We start from the raw sequence: 25,686 nt of genomic DNA, 5'->3' as shown, positions 1-25,686 counted from the left end.
ATATGCAGACAAGTCTCAGTAGCCAGCAGCTCCGATTAAAATGATTATTAGAAATGTAACCAACACAGATTTTAATGCAAGCAGAACCCCCCCCCCCAGGCAAACACTAACACAGGAATTTCAAAGCAGTCTAACAACTTTCAATGAGTCTAGATGGCTATACTTTTTCACACTTCAGGCAGCTAACTGCAGATAGAGACACGCAATATTTACTGAATCAGACACACAGTATTTACTGAATCAAATCTTAAATAAGTGCAGAGAAAAGTATACTTAAATCAGCTTGTGTCCAGTTGATATATGCAGACAAGTCTCAGTAGCCAACAGCTCTGATTAAAATGATTACTAGAAATGTAATCAACACAGATTTTAATGCAAGCAGAACCCCCAGGCTAACACTAACATAGGATTTTCAAAGCAGTCTAACAACTTTCAATGAGCCCAGATGGCTACACTTTTTCACACATCAGGCAGCTAACTGCAGATATATAGAAAAACACAATATTTACAGAATCAAAGCCACACAATATTTACTGAATCAAAACTTAAATAAGTGCAGAGAAAAGTATACTTACATCAGCTTGTGTCCAGTTGATATATGCAGACAACTCTCAGTATCCAGCAACTCTGATTAAAATGATTACTAGAAATGCATCCAGCACAGATTTTAAGGAAGCAGAACCCCCCCAGCCTAACACTAACACAGGAATTTCAAAGCAGTCTAACAACTTTCAATGAGACCAGATGGCTATACTTTTTCACACTTCTGGCAGCTAACTGCAGATAGACAGAGACACACAATATTTACTGAATCAAAAACACACAAAAAAAATTACTGAATTCAATCTTAAATAAGTGCAGGAAAAAGTATAATTAAATCAGCTTGTGTCCAGTTGATATATGCAGACAAGTCTCAGTAGACAGCAACTCCGATTAAAATGATTACTGGAAATTTAACCAACATAGATTTTAATGCAAGCAGAACCCCCCCAGGCTAACACTAACAAATGAATTTTAAAGCAGTCTAACAATGTTTAATGAGCCCAGATGGCTACACTTTTTCACACTTCAGGCAGCTAACTGCAGATATACAGAGAAACACAATATTTACTGAATCAAAGACGCACAATATTTACTGAATCAAATCTTAAATAAGTGCAGAGAAAAGTATACTTCAGCTTTTGTCCAGCTGATATATGCAGACAAGTTTCAGTAGCCAGCACCTCCAATTAAAATGATTAGTAAAAATGTAACAAACACAGATTTTAATGCAAGCAGATCCCACCAGGCTAACACTAACACAGGAATTTTAAAGCAGTCTAACAACTTTCAGTGAGCCCGGATGGCTGCAGTTTTCCACTCTTTAAGCAGCTAACTGCAGATAGAGACGCACAATATTTACTGAATCAAAGATGCACAATATTTACTGAATCGTATCTTAAATGGGTGAAGAGAAAGTATACTTAAATCAGCTTGTGTCCAATTGATATATGCAGACAAGTCTCAGTATCCAGCAACTCTGATTAAAATGATTACTAGAAATGTAACCAACACAGATTTTAATGCTAGCAACCCCCCCCCAGGCCAGCAGTAACACAGGAATTTCAAAGCAGTGTAATAACTTTCAATGAGCCCAGATGGCTACACTTTTTCACACTTCAGGCAGCTAACTGCAGCTATATACAGAGAAACACGATAGTTACTGAATCAAAGACACACAATATTTACTGAAACAAATCTTAAATAAGTGCATTGAAAAGTATACTTAAATCAGCTGGTGTCCAGTTGATATATGCAGACAAGTCTCGGTAGCTAGCAACTCCGATTAAAATGATTACTTGAAATGTAAACAACACATATTTTAATCAAATCAGAACCCCCCAGGCTAACACTAACACTGGAATTTCAAAGCAGTCTAACAACTTTCATTGAGCCCAGATGGCTACACTTATTCACACTTCAGGCAGCTAACTGCTGATAGAGGCATGCAATATTTACTGAATCAAAGACACACAATATTTACTGAATTAAATCTTAAATAAGTGCAGAGAAAAGTACACTTCAGCTTGTGTCCAGTTGATATATGCAGACAAGTCTCAGTAGCCAGCAACTCTGATTAAAATGATTACTAGAAATGTAACCAACACAGATTTTAATGCAAGCAGAATCCCCCAATATAACATTAACACAGGAATTTCAAAGCAGTCAAACAACTTTCAGTGAGCCCATATGGCTATACTTTCTCACACTTCAGGCAGCTAACTGCAGATAGAGACACACAATATTTACTGAATCAAATCTTAAATAAGTGCAGAGAAAAATATATTCAAATCAGCTTGTGTCGAGTTGATATATGCAGACAAGTTTCAGTAGCCAGCAACTCCAATTAAAATGATTACTAGAAATGTAAACAACACAGATTTTAATGCAAGCAGAACCCCCAGACTAACAGTATCACAGGAATTTCAAACCAGTCTAGCAACTTGCAATGAGCCCAGATGGCTACACTTTTTCACACTTCAGGCAGCTAACTGCTGATAGACAGAGACATGCAATATTTCCTGAGTCAAAGACACACAATATTTACTGAATCAAATCTTAAATAAGTGCAGAGAAAAGTATACTTAAATCAGCTTGTGTCCAGTTGATATATGCAAACAAGTCTCAGTAGCCAGCAGCTTCAATTAAAATGATTACTAGAAATGTAACCAACACATTTTAATGCAAGCAGAACCCCCCAGGCTAACACTAACACAGGAATTTCAAAATATTCAATGAGCCCAGATGGCTACACTTTTTCACACTTCAGGCAGCTAACTGCAGATAGAGACACACAATATTTACTGAATCAAATCATAAATAAGTGCAGAGAAAAGAATACTTAAATCAGCTTGTGTCCAGTTGATATACGCAGACAATTCTAATTAGCCAGCAACTCAGATTAAAATGCTTATTAGAAATGTAACAGACACAGATTTTAATGCAAGCAGAACCCCACAGGCTAACACTAGCATAGGAATTTCAAAATAGTGTAACAACTTTCAACGAGCCCAGATGGCTACACTTTTTCACACATCAGGCAGCTAACTGCAGATATACAGAGAAACATAATATTTACTGAATCAAAGACACACACTATTTACTGAATCAAATCTTAAAAAATGCAGAGAAAAGTATACTTAAATCAGCTTGTGTCCAGTTGAAATGCAGACAAGTCTCAGTAGCCAGCAACTCCGATTAAAATGATTACTAGAAATGTAACCAACACAGATTTTAATCCAAACAGAACCCCCCTGGATAACACTAACACAGGAATTTCAAAGCAGTCTAACAACTTTCAATGAGCCCAGATGGCTACACTTTTTCACACTTCAGGGAGCTAACTGCTGTTAGACAGAGACGCACAATATTTACTGAATCAAAGACACACAATATTTACTGAATCAAATCTTAAATCAGTGCAGAGAAAAGTATACTTCAGCTTATGTCCAGTTGATATATGCAGACAAGTCTCAGTTGCCAGTAACTCTGAGTAAAATGATTACTAGAAATGCAACCAACACAGATTTTGAAGCAAGCAGAACCCACCCAGGCTTAACACTAACACAGGAATTTCAAAGCAATCTAACAACTTTCAATGAGCCTAGATGGCTACACTTTTTCACACTTCAGGCAGCTAACTGCAGACAGATACACACATTATTTACTGAATCAAAGACACAACATATTTACTGAATCAAATCTTAAATAAGTGTATAGGAAAGTATAATTAAATCAGCTTGTGTCCATTTGATATATGCAGACAAGTCTCAGTTGCCAGCAACTCTGATTAAAATGATTACTAGAAAAATATCTCATATTATTCCTCTACATAAAGGGGGCTCCTCTACTGAGTTCTCTAACTTTCGCCCTATTGCCTTACTCTCCCCATTAGCTAAAATAATGGAAAGATGCATACACAAACAAATTCTTAACTACCTTCTACAAAACAAACTTCTAGCCAACTGTCAACATGGTTTCAGACCTTCCCACAGCACTACAACTGCCCTTCTTTCCTTCTCTGACTCCATAAATAATAATAGGAACAATAATCTTTTCTCCTCAGCATTATTCCTAGACCTGTCAAAAGCTTTTGACATGGTTAACCATAATACACTTCTTGACAAACTAAATGTCTAATCTCTTGGCACACAAGCACATCAATTGTTCAAGAGGTATCTCCAAAACAGGCAACAAGCAGTGCTTTGGGACAATAACCTATCTTCCTTACTCCCAGTAAACATTGGGGTTCCACAAGGCTCAATCTTAGGTCCCCTTCTCTTTTCATTATTTATCAATGACCTTCACTTGAATATACCTCAAGCCAGCTGCATTCAATATGCTGATGATTCGACTTTAATCTGTGCTGCTAAGAATGTTTCCTCCCTCCAGTCCCTCACCCAAACAGTCTTCCATAATGTAGAAAAGTGGTTTATGGAACACTCCCTCCTTCTCAACCCCCAAAAAACAAAACTTCTCTTTACTCCTACTCACAAATCTCCCACACCTTTCTTCACTATCTCCTCTAATAATGCTACCTGTATTAACCCAGATATAACCACTCGCCTACTAGGTGTAACTATTGATAACCATCTTAATTTTGATGACCATATTAACACCACCATTAAATCAGTTAACAAAAAAATTGGTACTCTCTACAGAATTAAACCCTTCCTTACCCCAGCAGCTAGAAAAACCATTGCCCAGACCCACCTGATCTCCACCCTTTTCTATGCCTCTGCTATATATACTAACTTATCTAAAACCAACCTTACCAAACTCTCTACCTGTTACAATAGTATAACTAGATTCATTACTGCTACTCCCTTCAGAACGCACCACTGTCTCAACCTCAAGCAACTAGATTGGTTAGAGCTTAATAACCACTTACTCTATCAACAATTACTCATCATTCATAAGACCCTTTATTATCCTGATGATACCCCTAGCCTTACTAAACTGATTTCACCTTATAAAAACCTAGCCACACTACGCTCTGCTAAAAAACTCCTAGTAGCCTTGACTAAATCTTACAATAAAGCTGGGGACTCCTTATTCTCAAATACTGTCGGGAAAATCTGGAATCAACTCCCTCATGAAATAACTAACCTTGACTCTACGTCTCTTTTCAAAAAACATATCAAAGAACATCTTAAAACTCAGTGGCTGTGTCCTTGTGCTAACCCCGACTGAAATCACTTCTCCCTTCCACCCCCCTCCTCTGACTGAGCTTCTAAACAACATATTAAATTGTTTATAGTTATTTCTTAGATATAGACTCTACCAGAAATTTTCTTTTTCCTCTCCTCCATGCTATTCAATCTAGTGTTTTGATTATCTGTTTTTATTAATCTAACTTTAGTATGTGCACCCCTGTTAATTTTATTTTAATTGGTTGTTTTTTGTAAATTAGTTTTTGCTATTTTATTTTATTTTATTTTAAATTCTTACATAAGTCTACCCTTGTACTTTTTTATGCATATCTTTGTTTTATGTGGTTAATGTTTTTCTTTACTTCTTGTATTGTTTTTCTTTACTTCTTGTATTGGAGCTTTTCTCCCCGGGCCTCTACTGAAAACGGATACATGTCCAGCTAGACTAGCCCGGTCAACAAATGTAAAATAAAATAAATGTAAAATAAATAAATGTAACCAACACAGATTTTAATGCAAGCAACCCCCCCCCCCCCAGGCTAACACTAACACAGGAATTTCAAAGCAGTCTAACAACTTTCAATGAGCCCAGATGGCTATATATTTTCACACTTCAAGCAGCTAACTGCAGGTAGACAGTGACACACAATATTTACTGAATCAAAGACGCTCAATATTTACTGAATCAAATCTTAAATAAATGCAGAGAAAAGTATACTTAAATCAGCTTGTGTCCAGTTGATTTATGCAGACAAGTCTCAGTAGCCAGAATCTCCTACTAAAATGATAAATAGAAATATAACCAACACAGATTTGAATGCAAGCAGAACCCCCCAGTTTAACACTAACACATGAATTTCAAAGCAGTCTAACAACTTTCAATGAGCCCAGATGGCTACACTTTTTCACACTTCAGGCAACTAACTGCAGATACACAAAGACACACAGTTTTTACTGAGTCCAATCTTAAATAAGTGCAGATAAACGTATACTTAAATCAGCTTGTGTCCAGTTGATATATGCAAACAAGTCTCAGTAGCCAGCAGATCCAATTAAAATGCTTACTAGAAATGTAACCAGCTCAGATTTTAATGCAAGCAGAACCCCCCAGGCTAACAATAACAGAGGAATTTCAAAGCAGTCTTAACAACTTTCATTGAGCCCGGATGGCTACACTTTTTCACACTTCAGGCAGCTAACTGCAGATAGACAGAGACGCACAATATTTACTGAATCAAAGACACACTATTTACTGAATATAATCTTAAATAAATGCAGAGAAAAGTATACTTAAATCAGCTTGTGTCTAGTTGATGAATTTAGACAAGTCTCAGTAGCCAGCAACTCCGATTAAAATGATTCAAGCCATTATTGGATAAAAAGGTTGTGTAAAAAGAAAAAAGCCCTTTAAAATGCACTTCAGAGCATATAGAAAGTTATGGCTTCTTGAAAACGCTGAGTGTATGGCAAAATGTGAGAGAGAAAGAAAAAAGTAATATGCATGGTCTGGGGAGCCCAAAAGGGGGTGGTGGATCAGAGGAGAGGACTAGAGGGTGTGCGGGGGGGGGGGGGTTGGCCTAGTCATCACTTCATTTAAGTCCAGACCTGTACATATAGTTGTTTTAATGTATCATTTTTGGAATTAAATGCCAGTAACTGTAATTGTCCCTTTGTTAGACAGGTCAACAAAGTGTGGTATGTAGGCCTGTTGTAATGTAACAGCTTGTAGCTAAGGTCTGTCTGTGCTTACTACTCCTAAAAGTTTGCAGCACAAACTAAAAGGTTTCTTAGGAGGTGTGGCATTGACAGGATGATACTTATACTGGAAGTGCCTGGAGGCCCCCAACTTGACATTTGCTGGTGGCCCCACAAAATGCTAACACCGGCCCTGGTTAAAAAGAAGGGGAGGCAGAAGAAGGATCAAGAGTCCAAGAGCATTTGGAAAATAGTCCTATCAAAATCATCTGTGGACTTAGAGAAAGAGTCTGAGGTGCTTGATGAAAGTATGCACAGATGACCATGTTGCTGTCTGTAATATATTTCTAGAATCCACTGCTTTCTAAAAAGCCACAGAAGTAGCCAGATGTCAAGTACAGTGGGCTTAGACCCTGCCTGGAAGTGTGTTATGCTGAAAGTAGCAAAAGGCAGTAGCATGGGGTAGTCATTTAGAAATTCCCTGTTCTGACACTGTCCCTTTTTTGGGAGCATGTTATGTCAGCAAATATAATTTTAGCAAATGCAAAAAGAATGAGTGCTATTCACCAAAATTACTTTTGCCAACGGTGGTTTTTGTTTATTTCTCCACAGTTGCATGACCTACGTATAGATCTGGGGGTTATGATCAAGAGTGATTTGAGAAAATGTTTTTTTTTTTTTTCTTCATTCGCTGAAATCATCTTCAATAAATCAACAGGAATCCCCCTTTTACTCTCCTTCATAGGAAATAAATAGTTGATTAGAATTCCTGAAGGATTTTGTCCTGTCAGTGAAGTATCTGAGCTGCCTATGGCAATCCATAGTCTCTAAAATGTTTCTCCCATTTTATTAGGAGATATGAAGATTTATAGCCTGGCTCTAGGTAAATTTTGAAACCACTTTTGTTCTCAAAGTTATCCTGCCCCTGTAAAAGATTAGATAAGGTTGAATCACCATAAAAGCTTGTAGCATACTCTTCTTGCAGAAGATAGAACAGTAAGCCTGTTTTCCAAGCTAGGAACTCATAATCAGCCTCATGAGCAAGTTCAGAATGAGAAAGTGTAAGTTTCTGTTGCACAGAATTATGATACCAAGAAGTGGTCACCTGAAAAAGGGGCAGGAATTGAATAATTTATGTAATGTTGCTTAGGTTATACGATATATAGCAATATATGTGAAGTATAATGTTTAAAAACATGAACTTGCTAATACAGTTTGATTACTTTTATAAAAATGTAAATTTGCCTATGTCACAAGTGATAATTCAATCTTCTTCTTCTTCTTTCGGCTTTTCCCAGTTAGGGGTCGCCACAGCGGATCACCTGTTCACTCATGATTGGCAGTGGAGTTTTACAGTGTCGAGTTGCCAGCCCGGCGCCCAACCTTCCACAGAAGGCACACACACGCACGCACTCACACCTAGGGCCAATTTAGAGTGTCCAATCCACCTACAGCATGTCTTTGGGATGTGGGAGGAAACCAGAGCACCCGGAGGAAATCCATGCGACCACAGGGAGGACATGCAGACTCCACACAGAAGGCATCCCAGCCAAGGATCGGACCAGAGAAACTCTTGCTGTGAGGTGGCAATGCTAACCGCTGCACCACCGTGGCCACCTACAAGTGATAATTCAATAAAGGTGTTAAAAAAACAAGTGGTCACCTGTTTTCTAGATAGGTGTGCATGTAAAACTCCTTTAAAGAATTGTTTCACTTGTGCAGGGAAAAAAAGATGTAAGAGGTATATGTGGCACACAAGCAAAGATGGACAATATGTGAATCTTTATAAAAGAGTAGGAAAGGCCAGAGGATAATATCTCAGACAAATACATTTGGGCCTGAAAAAATTCCTGGTTCCGGGATTGGAATCAACTGGAAAATAATTTCCACTTGGCCAAATATGATCTTTGTAGTAGCAGGATTTGTAGCCTCCTTTAATACTTGCTGCACATCCTGAGAAAACAGGTGCCTAAACACTATCACAATTCTGTCATTCAGATAGTGAGTTAAAGAACTTGAATGTTGGGGTGTATCAGACAACCTCTGTCGTGCACGAGAATGTCCATTCTATTATAAAGCTGGTTATTGCCCTTGTCCAGTTTCAAAAGAACAGAGAATTACTGATGTCCTTCCATGTCACTGTTACACTATTCCTTACTAAAGGGATCACCTGCAAAGCGTAGCCGTACATCTGGCCAGTATACCAAAGCCAAAGGACCATGGAGTGTTCCACACATTCTTGTTAGGGAGAAATTCCCACTGTGTTGAGTGAGTGTCAGCAAAGGTCCGAACCTCCTAAGATCTTTACAGCTGATGATGTCTCTTTGAAAAAGAAGCAGAAAACAAAACAATATTTTCCCTACTGCTAAGGATCCTCAGCATGAATGGTAGGATTTTATACAGGGTTTGTTAACTGCTATCATGGCCTTGAACCCTCCAGGGACTTTCTGTTCCTGCACCCCCCTCCCGGTCATCAACACTTCTTAAGAGGCCTAGTGAGCAGGACTCTTCTAATGAAGAATTGGACTCTGGAGAAGAGTCTTTGGCTTACTCCTCTCAGATTCCTTTTCCATTCTACTATGGTTCTGAGGAGGAGGGACTGTATTAGCCTATATTCTCACTTTGAGGAACTTTCCTTTGGGGGACAATATCTCTTGTATGATAGAATTGTTTAAATGAGACTGTACCCATGTTTCTTGATGTCCAGAAGACGTATTATGAGCTCCTCCAAATGTAGTCTCCTAAACCTTCTACTGTCCCTCCTGTCCCTGCTGACTTGTTACACTCTTTCAGCAGCTTGTCAGTCTCCTGATTCCCAACCCCAAGCCCCCCCCCCCCAAAACCTGATCATTTTTATAAGGTGACTGCTGATTGTAAATTTCTTTACAAATGTTTATCATTTGTCAGGGGTATTTCATGGTGTGGAAATCCCTTCCTCCTTTTTTGGGGGAATTCTTCAACCTTCTCAGGAATAGCTGCCCTTTTTTCCCAAGGCACCATCCAAGTAGTTTCTGTTCCCCAAAGGGGGAAGGAGTTTTATTCCAGAATATTTTTGGTTCCCAGGAAAAAAAAACATTCTGGATCTTTCTCAGCTCTACACCTTTCTGAAGGTTCCTTCCTTTTGAATGCTCTCTGTTCAGACCCTCTTTCCTCTTCTTTCTCTGGCTTTCCTAGCCTGTGTGGATGTCAAGGATGCCTATCTTCACATCCCGATTCATCCTCATTTCAGAAAATATTTGCATTTATCTGTTTCTTCCTTGTATTATCAGTTGTCTGCTTTACCATTTGGTCTCTGTACTGCCCCCGTGGGTCTTAACAAAATGCCTGTCTCCTTTGATTGCTTTTGCAGGATGAGGGGAATACAGATCTTTCCTTACCTGGACGACCTGCTCATTCAGGCTTCCTCTCCAGAGACCCTGCTTCAGCACCTCCACTATGCTGTTTGCCTCTTGCAAAGTCTGGAGTTTATGGTAAATTTCCAGAAATCCTTTCTGACTCCTTCTCAGGATCATATTTTTCTCTTGTGCAGTTTCCAGACAAATCCTATGCTGGCATCCCTGCCGCTACCCAAGGCTCTGACTCTAATTACCTTTTTTCAATCCTTTCTTCCTCAGGTCATAGTTATGACCAGGGAGTTTCTAAGTGCTTTGGGTTACATGGCTTCCACTGTTCTTTTGCATCTTCTAGCCAGACTCCGTATGAGAAAGTTACAGTATTTCCTAAAGTCAGTATGGCTTCAACATTCTCATCCTTTGGATTTTCTAGTTCCTGCTTGTCTATGCATCAAGCTAGAGCTCCTGTGGTGGATTTATCAGCTGTCTCCCAACCCAGGGATTCCTTTTCAGCCCCCAGTTCCCTCTCGGTAACTTTTTTGTGATGCCTTAAATGTGGGGTGAGGGACTTCTTTCAGCCCTTTAAGGGTTCAGGGCCTTTGATGAGAGCTCTCCTTCTTGCTCTTAAGGCCTTCCATACTCCATTCTTTCAGGGCATCTCAAAATCTTTGCAGACAATTGGGGGGGGGAGGCACAGTCTTAATCCTGTGCACACTAGCTTTTCAGATTTGGGATCTAACTGTCCAGTATCAGGTGATTCTTCAGGCTATTTATATTCCTTCAGAAAAGAACCACGTGACAGACTCTCAGAGCAGGTCCCTAACACAGACTCACGAATGAATGCTTCACAGAGATGTGTTTCTGGACCTTGTACACCATTTGGGTACTCCTCAGATAGATCTTTTTGCCTCCCGTCTTAACAGGCAACTTCCTGTGTTTTGCACCTGAGTCCCAAGTCCTCTGGAATGGAAGGTGGACACCCTCTCTTTCTTGGAAGGGGATGTTTCTCGATGCCTTTGCTCCCCTTCCTCTCATATCGGGGGTCCTGTTCAGGATAAAACAGGACTTGCCCAAAATCTTGTTGGTGACTCCTTTTTTGCCCAGACACCATTGGTTACCTCTTTTTCTGCACCTAACCAAGGACAGTCACTACACGTTACCTTACAGTGAGGCCCTACTCACACAAAACAAGGGGTCTCTTATCCCTCCTCACTTGTCCACTCTTCAACTGACACTGTAGGTGATAGGGTTTTGATCCCTTTTAGACATCTTTATTCTGAGAAGGTGATTCAGGTTCTGTAGGAGGCCAGGAAACCCACTACCAGGAAATCTTATTAGTTCAAATGGAAGATTTTTTTCTGACTAATGTCTTGCTTGTAACAAGGATTCACTTTCTGTGGAAGTTCCTTAGCTTCTCTCTAATTTGTGTGAATTGCAAGTTCACCATTTAGCTATTTCTGCTTGTCTGCGTTTGACTTCTCCTTTTGCTTCTAGGTTTGAGTTCAAACAATTTCTTAAAGGTCTCCTTCATATTACGCCTACCATGAAGCCTATTCCTCCTTCCTGGGACCTTAATTTTGTTGTTGAAAAATTGTCTCAGGCTCCCTTTGAACCTGCAGCTTGAGCTTCTTTGCAGCATTGTTCTTGGAAGGTTGTTCTTCTTTTGGCCCTTACTTCAGCTAGATGGGTGTCTGAACTTCAGGCCCTTATGGCTGTTCCTCTTTTTTCAGTTTTTCATAGGGACAGGGTGTCTCTTCTTACTAATCCTACATTTATGCCCAAGCCGGTCTGTTAATCAGTCTATTAATTTGCACATCTGTTTCCCTTCTCTGCAATCTGCTAGTGAGAAGGTTCTTCACACGTTGGATTTACATAGGCAGATTAGATATTCTTTAGATAAGACTAAGGCCATTTGCAAGTGTTAGCAACTTTGTTTCCTTTCATCCTAGATCTTTAGGTTTGTCTGTTTCTAAGCAAGCCATTTCTTCTTGTACTTTAAGGCCCTTTCCTTTTGTTACTCCTTTCATGGGAAAGCCTTTCTGGTTCTGTAAAGGCTCATTCTACCAGGGCTGTGGCTTCCTCTGGTGCTTTTTTTCAGGGGATTGGATACCAAATCTATCATTGAGGCTGCTGCTTGGACTTTTGTCCATACTTTTACTAAACATTGCAAGCTGGATGTGGTTTCCAGGGTGAGAGCTGGATTTGCCAGGGCTATCCTGCATGGCTTTCTTGAGGGCTGTGCTGAGCCTTCCTCCTCCCAAGTTTCCTGTTGAGCTTTTGTACTCTCCCTTTAGTAAGGAATACTGCAACAGTGATATCGAAAGGCGTAGCACAGTTGTGTAAATCTTACCATAACAGTAGCTGTCCTTCCCTTCACTGTTGCAGTGATATGGAAAGGCGTAGCACAGTTGTGTAAACCTTACCATAACAGTAGCTGTCCTTCCCTTCACTGTTGCAGTGATATGGAAGGGCGTAGCACAGTTGTGTAAACCTTACCATAACAGTAGCTGTCCTTCCCTTCACTGTTGCAGTGATATGGAAAGGCGTAGCACAGTTGTGTAAACCTTACCATAACAGTAGCTGTCCTTCCCTTCACTGTTGCAGTATTCACTCCCTCCCTCCTCCCCCTTTTCTCTCTCTACTCGCTTTCCTTTTTTTCTTTCTGGGTGCACCATGTTACTCCTTTTTTCTCCTTGGACTGTTGTTCATCTTGGGGCTTTTCAGTTCTGAGGTAGTTGCATCTGTACATCACCTTTATGCTCTATGCCAAGCTGGGATTATACGTGTGACGTACACTGGCCTTCTAGAAAACAAAAGGCTTTGGTATACTGGCTGGACAGAGCTACCCTTGGCAGGGGATCCCTTTAGTAAGGAGTACTGCAACATTAAAGGGAAGGATGTCTACTGTTCTGGTAAGATTTTACACAACTGTACTTTATCTAGGCTAAAAGGGGGTCATCACAGTTCACTGAGAATCCTTTGAATCTTTAGAAGAACCCTGGTTATCAGAGGAAACAGTGGAAATGCATACAGAAGCATTTCTGTTTGAGTATAAAAAGGTACCTGTCTTCCAGACCTTTGTGCAAGGAGTTATGGAGCAGAATTTCTTTAACTGTCTGTTGTGAATGGAGGCAAACAAATCTATTTGATGAGTTCTCCAGAGATGAATACATTCCTAGAATACCCCTGTGTTCATCTTCTGTTCATGAAGGTCTGACTTCATCCTGATAAGCTTGTCTGCAATAGTATTGTGCTATGATGGAGTGTAAGTAGTCTGTAGGGATAGATTGTGTTGAATTTCTAATTCCCAGGCTACCATAACTAGTTTGCATAGAGGGTAGTATCTTGTCCCGTCTGTTTATATATCATATTACTGTGGTGTTGCCCATGATTACTAGTAGAGGGTCTAAAAACCAAATATGATTTAGAGATTAGAGAGCATGTACTAGAGCATTTCTTGTACATTTGTGTGTTTCTGTATGTCCTGATTGTTCCACAGACCCTGAACACTCACTTGTCCTGGAAGCAGCTTCCCAAGTAAAAGTTTGAGGCATTTGTTGTTGCAGACTGAGCAGGGGCTGGAAGTCTGGCCAAAGGAATCATGAAAACTATAGAAGCAATGAAATCCAAAATCATGAGATATTCCCTGGCAAGAGATCAGAGACTGGTTGGACACGATCAGAAATCTTTCTTGGTAAAATTCTACTTTATCCTGATCATAAAAATCCACTGTGATGGATGGATGCAGGAAATATCCCAGAAACACTATCCTGTGAGAAAGAATGAGAAAAGATTTTTGTATGACTACCTGAAACCGGAGATTGAGAAGAGGGTTCTTTACCCAATGCAAAGATTCTTGACAATTTTTAAAAGAATCTGCAAACTAAGACAGTCTAAATATGGTAAAACAGGAGTCAGGCATTTTGTAAACAGTCTTGGAACTGTAGACAAGCCAAATGGTGAAGAAGAAAACTGAATGTGAAACAGACACAGAAAGATGTAAAAAATGTCTGAATTCTTTGAGTATAGGAATGTAGTGATAAACATCTTTTAAGTCCAGAGTAACTAAAAAATTGAGCGGTGCAATGGGAGATAACAGAGACTGTAGGGAAGGCATTTTGAATTTTGGGATTTTGATGGGAAAGTTTAGAAAAGAAAGGTCTAGAACAGTTCTCTAAGTTCTCTGTTTGTTATCAGAAAGATTATTTCATGAAGGAACCCTTACCATATTTGATGTTGGGGAACAGGCTGTATAACTCCCTGAGATAGCATTTGATGTAGGATAGGAGGAAATGGAGAGGTTTAATTGGAGAGATGCATAGAAATCTCTTGAAAAGGAGGGAATCCCACTGCCAGATGCAAGCTTTTTGAGTGATTCTCAGACCTCAAGTGTCTGAGGTTATCTATTGTCACAGAGGGAAGTAAAGACCTAGACTTTGAAACAACTTTACTGGAATATCAGCCTGTGGAGAGGAAAACACATGGAATGATGTAGTCAATCTGCTTTTTTAGATTGTCCTTGGTTCAAAGAAGATTCTCCCTTCTTTTTTAGACATCCTGCCATTCCTTTCTGAAACTGTGTTTATCTGTGCCTTGCTGCGATTGTTTATTTTGTTTCCTATAAAAGAAAACTGAATCAGAAGGATTTTTTCTATTGTATTTTGCCATGGTGGTTGAAAAATCAGGGATCCCTGTGAATTAACTTTCTCTTTTCATCTTTTAAGGACCTCAGCAGAGCCAGGACCAAATAATGCCTCTTTATCCAGGAAGGCATTAAAGATCTCATTTTTGGTATCTTCTAGTAAATTCTGGGAACATAGCCAGGCAAGTCTTATCATAACTGACCAGTAGCAGCTGCTGTAAGAGCATTTTAAAGAGTGTTCAGTCACTTGAGACACAGAAGATACTTAAGAATTCAGGGGTGTCTTAGTCTATGAAGAAAGGAGACCAACAATTAATTTCCTCATATCAAAAAAATCCAGCAGAAACATGGATGTGTGAGCCTGACAATTCAATACTCTGAAGGCTAGCATGGAAGAAGTACAAACTTTCTTCCCAAATTGCTGTCAGAAGGACTATAGTTAGCTGCCAAAAGATGTTTGGAATAAAAAGGTTTTGACAGATATCACCACAGAGTCTGATCTATGGGTTGCAAAGAAACCTTGAGGCTGAGTGTCAGGCAAACTGCTGGCAGTGAAGAAAACATCTTCTTATCCTGGTAATACAAGGAAGAACAGCTGCAGGCTGAGAAAAATCCACCTCTAATAGATTATAATATATTTGCTGATATTGTGGTATTTTTGCTTCCACTGAAACAACTCATTCATTCTGGTAATAGTGTCAGAAAAAAAAATCTTCAGAGAGGGAATCTAAAGAAAAACGTGACTCAGAATCTGATTTCCCTTCCCATGGCATACAATTTGAGAAATACACTCTAAATCTAATTCCTGTCTCAGACTGAGAATCAAATCAGAGAGAGAGGAAAATCTTTTTTTTTTTTTTTTCTTTTAAAGTTTATGGAATTCAAAGCTTGAAAGGCTTGAAACAAACCCTTAGTAAAACCCAACCAACCTTCCCTGTCTCTCCTGTATGAAACAAGAGAAGTAAAATGCTTAACGTTTTGTTTTTCTTTTCCTGGGAGACCACCTAGAAAAAGACCAATCCAAAGACTGGTCCCTTCCCAAGGAATCAAGCTCTTTGGGGGAACTTCATAGCAAAGCATCATCCACTCCCTCCTCCAACAAAAAGTGTGGCTCTCCCTTGCCTGAAGAGGACAGTAAGTCAGCCACAGAAGACATGCCTGTCAGGTAGCAACACAAGTGGTATTGAGAAGCAAATGATGAGTGGTCTGAGGTACCTGAAGTCTCTACAGCAGAGTTGCTTATCATTGGCTGAGGTGAAGAGGAAGCCAGGTTGAAGCCTGAAGACTTACAGATTCCTTCTTTGTGGGTTGTGGTGGGAAAAAGTGAAGAGTCCGAAGCCTAGTCCATATGTCTCTACCCAAAAAGTGTCGGACATGCACATGATGAAACCTTGGACAATTGGCAGTACAAACGGAATAAAAAAACAAGGTTTGAGGTAAAATTTGTAATGACAATCGCCAAAACCACTAGACATAGCCCCTAGCTTATTTCTCAATAGAAAATAAAACTTTTTCTCAAAAAAATAAATAAATAAATAACTATTTTGAAAGGTACTTCCCACATACAGAATTTTGATTACAAATGCAACTTTTAAGGTAAACATTTTAGTGATAACCACTAAAAACACCAGTCCTAACCCTTTTTTTCTGACAGAAAAGCCAGGTGTTCTTCATAAAAGTTGGTAAAATGGAAGATATTCCTCAACAGGGTACTTTTCTGCCCAGTCCTAGAGAAATGCTAGCCCACTGGGAAGAGTCTACATTGATGGCAAGAAAGTTCTTAAGGTTAGGCACCCTACTGTCTGATTTTATACACATCTTCTCAAGCTGTTCAGCAGTTTGGGCATAGAAAGTGTCCTTAAGATTTGGAAGCTGGCCACTTGTAATATCTTGGGCAGATGTAACCAATATAGTTTAGGCTACTGCCACAATGATCTGATGATGAACATTATAAGTTACACTAGGAAGTCATTCTTGGGAAAGAATTTCACAGAAAACTTAAAGCTGTATATATCCAGAAATTGGATTAATTCCTTACTGCCAGAAGATTATCTGAGTATCTTGAAAAAAACAAGAGTTACAGTCTTGCTGTCAATAGAAAGGGAGGCTTGAACATATTTAAGTCTTTTATTTTCCTTGAATAGGAGAATAAAAGAAAATAGCAACTCTTAGAGAAAAGTTAATTTATTACTGCAGGCCTGTAAATATACACTTTGTTCAGCCTTTTTCTATACAAGGACATCAAGTCCTAGAGTAGGAAAGGCCAGAGGATAATATCTCGGACAAATACATTTGGGCCTGAAAAGGTTCCTGGTATGTCGAACGCATATCAGAAAATGAATCATGAGTGTAGGTCAGATTTTCTGGTTGTTGTTGTTGTGTCTTTCGGCTTTTCCCAGTTAGGGGTCGCCACAGCAGAACTTCGGTCCGCTAATGATTGGCAGTTGATTTTTACGTGCTGAGTTGCCAGCCCTGACGCACAACCTTCAATGAAGGTACGCCCACTCACGCATGTCTCCACGCAGAAGACGCTCTAGCTGAGAATCGAACCGGACAGCGTCTTACTGTGAGGTGACAATGCTACCGCAGCACCACCACCGCTGATCATAGAAACAATTTTGGACAGAATATTGAGTTTAAGTTATGTATAGTTGCAAACTGTAATAAATTTGTTTGAAAATACATTTGAAGCACTGGAGTTACAAACATTTTTGAAGAAACCTAAAGCTATTTTGAGCTCCAGGTTTTGCCATTGGGTAAGAAACTGTTGCTGGGGGTATAAAATTTAAAAAGTACACTATTTTTTTTTCAAATCATAGTAGACAAAGACATCTCTGATAGTATACAAAACCATAGCAAGAGTCTACATGATTGTGTTAATTTATCTACAGACTTTGAAGTCTGATAGAAGAATATTGCAACAGACAGCCTCTGAAAAGGCCAGTAATGCATGTTCCCAGAAAAGTACCAGCAAATCTTAGAAATAAAAATAGAGTAGGATTAAAGTCATTGAAATGCTTAGTTGTCATTAAGAAGCAACCTAAGCCAACAAAACTGGTGAATGGTATAGTCACTGTAATGAAGCAAGACAGAAATTTCTTTTGTCTTAATCTACAACATTTGAATACGTTGATTAAAAGAGTGCATTACTGAGTGCGTAAATTAGAAGATATAGTTTTAAGAGTGCCAAATACTAAATTCCTTTTGAAAACTAGATGTAACCCATGATTTCTGACACAATAAGCTAGATGAAGCAGGTGTAGTTTAAGGTACAATTAGAAAGGCACACATTACTCATGCTTTGGTATTTCATCATTACTGCAGGTGCTTAAAAAAACTTACACAAGTAACTGAAAGCTTGAAAGGTGCTTTAAATGTAATTGATGGCCTATTAATGGAGAGTCAACCATAAGAACAGCATGACAACAGATTGATAAAGCTGCTGAATTCTTTAAAGCAGCATTATTTGAATTTAAATAAGAGCAAATGTAAAATAAGAATGACAGATCTAAATTACATGGTTCATATGTTAAGTTAAGATGGCTTGAAACCTTGTATGGACAAAGCAAGAGTTGTGCGAATGCTAGAGTCTGATGCCAAGTAGACATTTCAGAGGTTTCTAGGAAAAGTACAGTAACTTGCAAAGTTTGTACATAGTTCGTAGTTTAGTACTAAGCTAACTGCCCTTGGGAGCCATTGTAAGCCTAGCCAATTATCCCTTGTGAGACTCAAACCCTGCACCTTGTGTTTGTAAGGCAAACACCTTAGCCATTAAACCACCCTCCCAACCCCATAATATATTTGAGGAAAAATATGCCTCTGGGAAAGCTCATGTAGCAGGATATTGGCTAAGAATCAAGTTAGGAACAGGAACAGTGTTTTGAAATGCTAAATACACTGATTATAGTGTCAAAGAACGATAATGGAGAACACTGGACGGCTGTAGTGTCTTTTAATGATGGTTAAAATTTTATCTTAACATCATCATTTGATAGCTGGCCACCACTTAACATTTTAAACATTATTAATAGAGAGTTTTATTACTGGGAAAGATGACACAAATATATTACTCATATTTTGCCATATGTGCATAGGTAAGTACTAGGCTATTGGCCCTAGGGCCTATACAAGCCTAGCCAAAAAGGTACCCTGGCTTTTGCCACCCAAGAAAATTATTTTCCTGTGCCCCTGTCAAGCAGAACCACAGAAGTGATCCCTGAATCCCCTGAATTTCCTTTTACCCATCCAATCATCAAGATTTTTCTTGGAGTGCTAATGAGGAGCTCTGTTTGACATCGATAGGTAGTCTGTTCCAGAGTATGGGAAGTCTCTGGGGCAGGAATCTATCCCTCCAGCATGTTCTGTTTATTGTGATGACAAGGTTTAGGTCCTTAGAGTGTGTAGCTCGGAGGGATTGGGATTTCTTTAAGTAGAGCATGTCCAACAGCTCTGGGTTTGACATAGCTTTGTATGTTAGGCAGAGATCGCCTCCGAGTAGGCGATATGCGATGGAGTAAAGCTGGAGTTTTTTTGAGATGGTCTGCGTAAGGCATCTGTTTGAGGCCAGTAATCCTCTTTTTGAGGTATTTTTTTGGCCTTTCCAGTTGCTGTAGATGTCTTGTGAGGTACATACCAAAAGGGGCATTGTACTCTATAATGGGTCTAATGAGTGATGAGCAGATAGGAACAATGACCTCTTTTTTTCTGGATGAGAAACCTTTTGTGATGAGGTGTGTCACGTAGAAGGATTTCCTGACCACTGTGGCGATGTGATTATCAAAGGAGAGACTACTGTCCACCTGTGTCCCAAGGTCTCTTATCACACTTTCAGTGTTAAGTAGACTACCGCCTATGTGGTAGTTCATCGGTACAGAGTTTTTACCAAAGGGGATGACAATGCACTTTTTGGCATTGAGCTTGAGACCATGTCTTTGACACCAGGCATCTGTCTCAGTGAGGCCCTTTTGTAGGATGTCCACATCGTTAGGAGTTTCAATTATGGCTCCTAGTTTGCAGTCATCTGCAAATTTAGTTAGCCAAAAACCATCTGTGTTAGCCTGTACTTCAGAGAAGTAGATACCAAACAGGAGAGGACCCAGGACTGAACCCTGTGGTACTCCACTTGTCACTGGTCTGAAGTCTTATTTGGAGTCTGCTACTTTCACGGTGTGGGTTCTTTCAGTAAGCCAGTTGGCAACCCATCTTGTGACATAGGGATTTATACCTAGTATAGTGAGCTTATCTATAATTCCAGAGTGGAGGATGGTGTCGAACGCCTTGGCGAGATTTAGATAGGCTGTGTGAACCACCTTACCCTCATCTATGGCTTTGGTGACTACTTCAAAGAAGTCTATCAGGTTTAGGAGACATGATCTGCCTTTTACAAACCCAAACTGTGTAGGGTCCAGAGTTTGAAGATCTCCAATGTCTTTGTTTATGAGTTCCATGATGATACATTCCATGGCCTTGCAGACGAGGCTCGTCAGGCTAATGGGGCGGTAGTTCCCAGGGTCTGTTGTCACCCTTTGTGGAGTGGGATAACTGTCGCGGTGCGCCATTCAGTGGGCACAAAGCCTGAGGTTAGGCTATGATTGAACATGGTACTTTGGTGGGATGCCAGTTCATTCTGTAGTTCATGTAAAAGGCAGTCTGGGATGTTGTCAGGTCCCATGGATGCTGTGTTCTTGGCTTTGGAGAGTGAAGTTTTTACCTGTGCAGCCGTGATTACAGGAACTTTGCGTTCTTCCAGTATAAAGATGGGCCCTTTAAGGGGTGAGAGAGGGGTAAAGTTAGCACTGAACCTATCTGCCAGGATGTTGGCAATATCAGTTGGTTCTGTATATTTAGTGTCATTGTGCTGTAACTCAGAGCAGATCTGAGTGTTGCCATTGAGATTTTTGACATAGCTATAGAATGCTTTGTGGTTGTCTTTAGAATCAGTGGCAATTTTGTTTTCATAACTAGCTTTGGAGGATTTTACGAGGGATCTCAGCTTCTTACTGAGGCTGACCAGTTCCTCCAATCGTGGGATTTTACTCTTTTTTGCAACAGTTTCTTTCTTCTTTTGTAAAATTTGTTTATGGCAGAAGACCACCAGATTGGCTTCCCTAATTTTGGAGGATAGCATCTTGGTTCTGTTAGGGATAGCACGATCCATGCACTCATGTAATTGCTTATAAAGTGCATTTGTGTAGGATTCAGCAGTCGTACCTCTATTGTCCATCTGCATGGGTGTCGTGAAGTTTGCCACTTCTGTCTTAAGAAGCGTGACGTTGGCTTTGGAGAAAGTTTTAAGGTTGTTTTCCTAATGGGGGGTGAGAGCGGGATGTGGATGTCTAGGGTGATTAGCTTGTGGTCAGATCTGACCAACAAGGAGCTGACCTCTGGTGTGGAACATCAGTCACCCATGTCGGTGATGACCAGGTCTAGGATATTGCTGCCCCTGGTGGGGGTGTGGATAAGTTGATCCAAAGCGTTGGAATTGATGATTTTCAGAAAACGTTGAGCAAAAGAGTTGGTACATGAGTAGTTTTCCCAGTTAATGGTGGGGTAGTTGAAATCACCCATTATTAGAGTGTTGGGTTGTACCTTAATATTTTTCAGTGTATCAAGAAAAGAGGAATGGGAATCCTGGGGCATGGTGGGGGGTCTGTAGCAAGCTACAATCTGGATTGTGGTTTTGCCCAGAGTTAGTTGAACCTGGATAATTTCGGATGCATTATGCTGAGCAACTAGCTTGGAGGTGTGGATATCCTTAATGAATATGGACACGCCTCCACCTTTAGTGTTTCGGTCCGGGTTTGGTGGCCGAAAGGTGTGGTATGAATTATAGCCTGGTAATGCAGGGGTAAAGCATGTCTATCATAAAACCATTATGGAGTACAGTCATCCAATAATGCCACACATTACAGCTTTATAATTTTCATTGTTTAGAAAATAAAGTGGAAACCAGCCACTGTACAGTTAGTTGCTATGTAAACTACAGAGATGTTCAGCACAGTCCAGACACTGTACTTAGGTGTATGTAGAACACTCCAGGTGAGTTACATTTACATTCAGGTTATTAGTAAGTAGAGAGTTACTCAAAAATGGATGCTTTCATGTGACCATGAGGTACTGGAGATAATTGTCACAACTAGTACTTTCTTACAGTACCACAGCTATAAAAGGGCCATGTGTGTTATGCCTACAATATTTTGTCTGTGGCTAAACTTATGAGATAGAAAGTGTAGCACAACACTGTGTAATAGGGATCCACCACACACATCATTGTTTTCTTTACTTTAATCTTACAGTTTCTAACTGTAAGAATTAGAGGGACGCAGGCTCTCATCAGTTCAGTTGTTCATGGCAAAAGACAGAAAAACAAATAACCGACTTCATCTATGTTACTGCTGCTTGAACATGAACACAAGTAAAAGGAAATGCTGTTGAGAAGTCATAAGATAGAGAATTTTTACAGAAGACTGCAAGATTCACAGGTTCATGAGACAGTAAGAATGCAAAAGCCATGGGAAATATAGCCTGAAAGAGAAGTAGCTGGTAAAGCAGATGATCCAAGGTCCTTCTAAACTGGTGAGGAAGACAGGAATCTGTAGCAGAGAAGTCACATTTTCTGTAGAGAAAGACAGATTGTAGGAATTAATGTATTTTATGTGAGTATATATACGTGTGTGTGTGTGTGTGTGTGTGCATATATATATATATATATATATATATATATATATATATATATATATATATGTGTGTGTGTGTGCATGCATGTGGACTGAATGGTTCTGATAATGGTAATATAAAAACATTACTGTGGCCATTATTTGTCTATTTATTTAGTCATATACCATAGATATCTGAAGTGCACAAAGCCAGTGAAATAGTTGTAGTTGGTGTGCACATCTGTGTTTATGTACATATGCATGTCTGTATATGGATATATATATATATATATATATATATATATATATATATATATATATATATATATATATAGTATTAAGTCATTTGCACTGGGTTACACTGTATACTTCTGACAGCATTAAACTGAAATTCATTAATATTGCCAAACTGGCCATTGTTTGTGTTTTTGTTCAGTTGTTTAAACATGGTCAGACATCTTGAATATACTTAGTAAAGCAGGTGTAATTGGTTAGCTCACAAGTGTGTGTGTGTGTGTGTGTGTGTGTGTGTGTGTGTGTGTGTGTGTATCTTTCTGTCTGTGGTGTGAGTGGAGATGGTTGACATAACACAGTGTGGCTAATTATTGTCATTGTTTTTCTTATTTTATTGCAATCAGATATCCGTGTAGTACACAGCCAATAAACTGGCTATAATTACTGGGTACAGAGGCTGTCTCTGGGTAAATATTCTTGGCCCTGTTGTCATGATCAAGTTAAACAGTTGTTAATTTGACTTTACAGAAGCTAGTGTGCATTTCAGTGAATCAATCTTCAAGATGCTTTGCAGAACTGTTGTACATTTGTATGATGGATACAAGGGCTACCTGTAGAGAAGGAGTGTGTGTGTGGTAAGCTATTTCATTGTATTTAAAAATATGATGTTGGCCATAACTCATTGCACTTTCTATCATAGTCAGATGTTCATGTTGTACACACTGTTTTTGGCATTCTGGACAGGATGTGTGTGATGGAAACTGAATAGCATTGTTGTCTCAGTCTGGTTCTCTGGCTGAATTCCTGGCTGTGATTCCTTCACTGCTGAGTTTGTGTGTCCTCCTGGTCTCTGTGTGTTTTTTATCCAAGTGCTCTGGTTTTCTCTCCAGCACACTCAAAAACGTGCTGTAGATGAATTGGCATTCCTCCAATTTGCTAGTAGGTAAGTGTGCTGTGTCTGTGTGCGTGTATGCGTCTATATATGTGTGTGTGCGCGCGCGTCCGTGCACATGTGCATCTTGTGATAGGCGTGCTTTTCAGGGGCCACGTAAGTCAGTATGTAACATAGTATCATTAATTTTATCTGCACACACACACAATATTGGGGCAAATACTTAACTCTTTTGGAAAGTGGAAAACAAAGAACAATTAACAAGTAATTTTCTTTTAAAAATAAGGCATAAAATGCACCACAGGATATCTAGAGCTGCAGAGCTTCTGGGGAATGTGAAACTCCAAGACCTCTAGCTGTATAAGGGGATTTTGATGCAAACTTAGTGGACATCCTCATTTTTGCCCTGAAATCCCACATTATCATGAACTGTCACTGCAAGGAGGTGTGCACTGAAGATCACACAATCTTGTGTAGGGGTCGGGATTGTTTGGTCATTTAACTTTTCTCATAATCAGACAATGCATCAGAAGGTCACAGTATCTTGTCTGTGGACTGTGTATCGAGGAGCAACAAACTGAAACGCATTGCTTTGGTCATTTTTTTTTTCACTTTTCTGATAAGCATAATGCGGATATACAGGTTACTAACTTATGTGGGGAGGGCTAACGAGGATTGCTTAATCTAGACAGATAAATAGATTGATAGATATGTTTAACTGTAGCAAGTTGAAATGTATTACTGTGGCTATCTGTTCTTTCATCTTTGTTCCAGTGTGATATCAAAATGGTCCCCAGAAGGTGATTGTGTTTTGGGGGAGGGGTGAAGAGGCATGCTGCATATAACACAGCAACCACTTGAAATATATGCTTGTGACCATTATTCTTTTACGTTTCATCCAATCCAACATTAGAGGGGTACACATAAAAACTGCCTTTTTCAGGGGCACAGTGGATAGCAGTGTTGCCACATAGCAAGAGATTCCCTGGTTCGAATCTCTGCTGGGATGCTTTCTGTGTGAAGTTTGCATTGTCTCTCTGTAATCGTGTGGATTTTCTCCTGGTGCTCCAGTTTACTTCCACATTCCAAAGACATGCAGTAGGTGGATTGGACACTCTGAATTTGCCACAGATGTTGGTGTATGTGTGCAAGTGTGTTGTGGAAAAACTACTGTGGCAAGGCTATCCACCCGGCAATGTAAACTTTGGCTCTAGATGATTGTCACTGTTGAAGTGACACCCCAACCCTATCTGCAAACATGGGAAAAAGAGGGTGTGGATGGATGGATGAAATGGAGAGGGGTAGTTTCCCAGATATGGTTTATGTATCCTCACAAGAACTTGTCTTCTCAGTTTATTGGTAGCTACTAGTTAATCAGTTTTGAACATTAAGCTTTGGACACGAAGTTATCTGTTTTTTGAGATATATAAATGCTTTTGTTATATCTCATATTCTGTTTTCTTTAATAATAAAATATCATTAGCAAAGTGTAAACCTCCAGTGTTATATCTATAATCTGTGCCCTATATTTTATAGGTGGGATTGTTGTTGTGCCATAACGCTGATACAGTATACTAAAACACTTTCAGATGTAAACTAAAATGTATTTATAAGTGTCACATGGCCCAGTGCTGTTATTTTTGTTTTTCATTTCTTTTTACTTCTGCCATTCACGTACAGTTGCTTGTAAAGTATTACATGGTAGAACAGTGTGTGTGTGTGTGTGTGTGTCTTTCGGCTTTTCCCGGTTAGGGGTCGCCACAGCGGAACTCCGGTCCGCTAATGATTGGCAGTAGAGTTTTATATGCTGGCTTGCCGGGCCTAACGCACAACCTTCAACGAAGGAACGCCCATTCACGCATGTCGTCATACAGTAGACGCTTTAACTGAGAATCACAGTAAATTGTTTTATTAATAAAATAACATTGCTAAGACTTCCATTTAATATATGAGGTAGAGTTTGCATTGTTTGATTTTTTTTTCTTGTGTTATACTTCTAAAAAGTGGTGCATCATTCATGAAGATTACTATTACATTGTTGGTG

The 25,686-nt window shown here is 39.5% G+C and overlaps 1 protein-coding gene across 2 annotated transcripts in view; it reads left to right on the top strand.

The window, feature by feature from the left end:
- The window catches only part of SLC22A5 (solute carrier family 22 member 5), a 703,827-nt gene that overhangs the window by 482,516 nt on the left and 195,625 nt on the right, over positions 1–25,686 (top strand). The window lies entirely within an intron of this gene.

The sequence above is a fragment of the Protopterus annectens genome, chromosome 4.part0 (genome assembly GCF_019279795.1).
Source record: "Protopterus annectens isolate FY-2018-M chromosome 4.part0, PAN1.0, whole genome shotgun sequence".
NCBI lineage: Eukaryota > Metazoa > Chordata > Ceratodontiformes > Protopteridae > Protopterus > Protopterus annectens.
The sequence above is the reverse complement of the archived record's forward strand: the minus strand, read 5'-3'. Positions and strand labels throughout refer to the sequence as shown.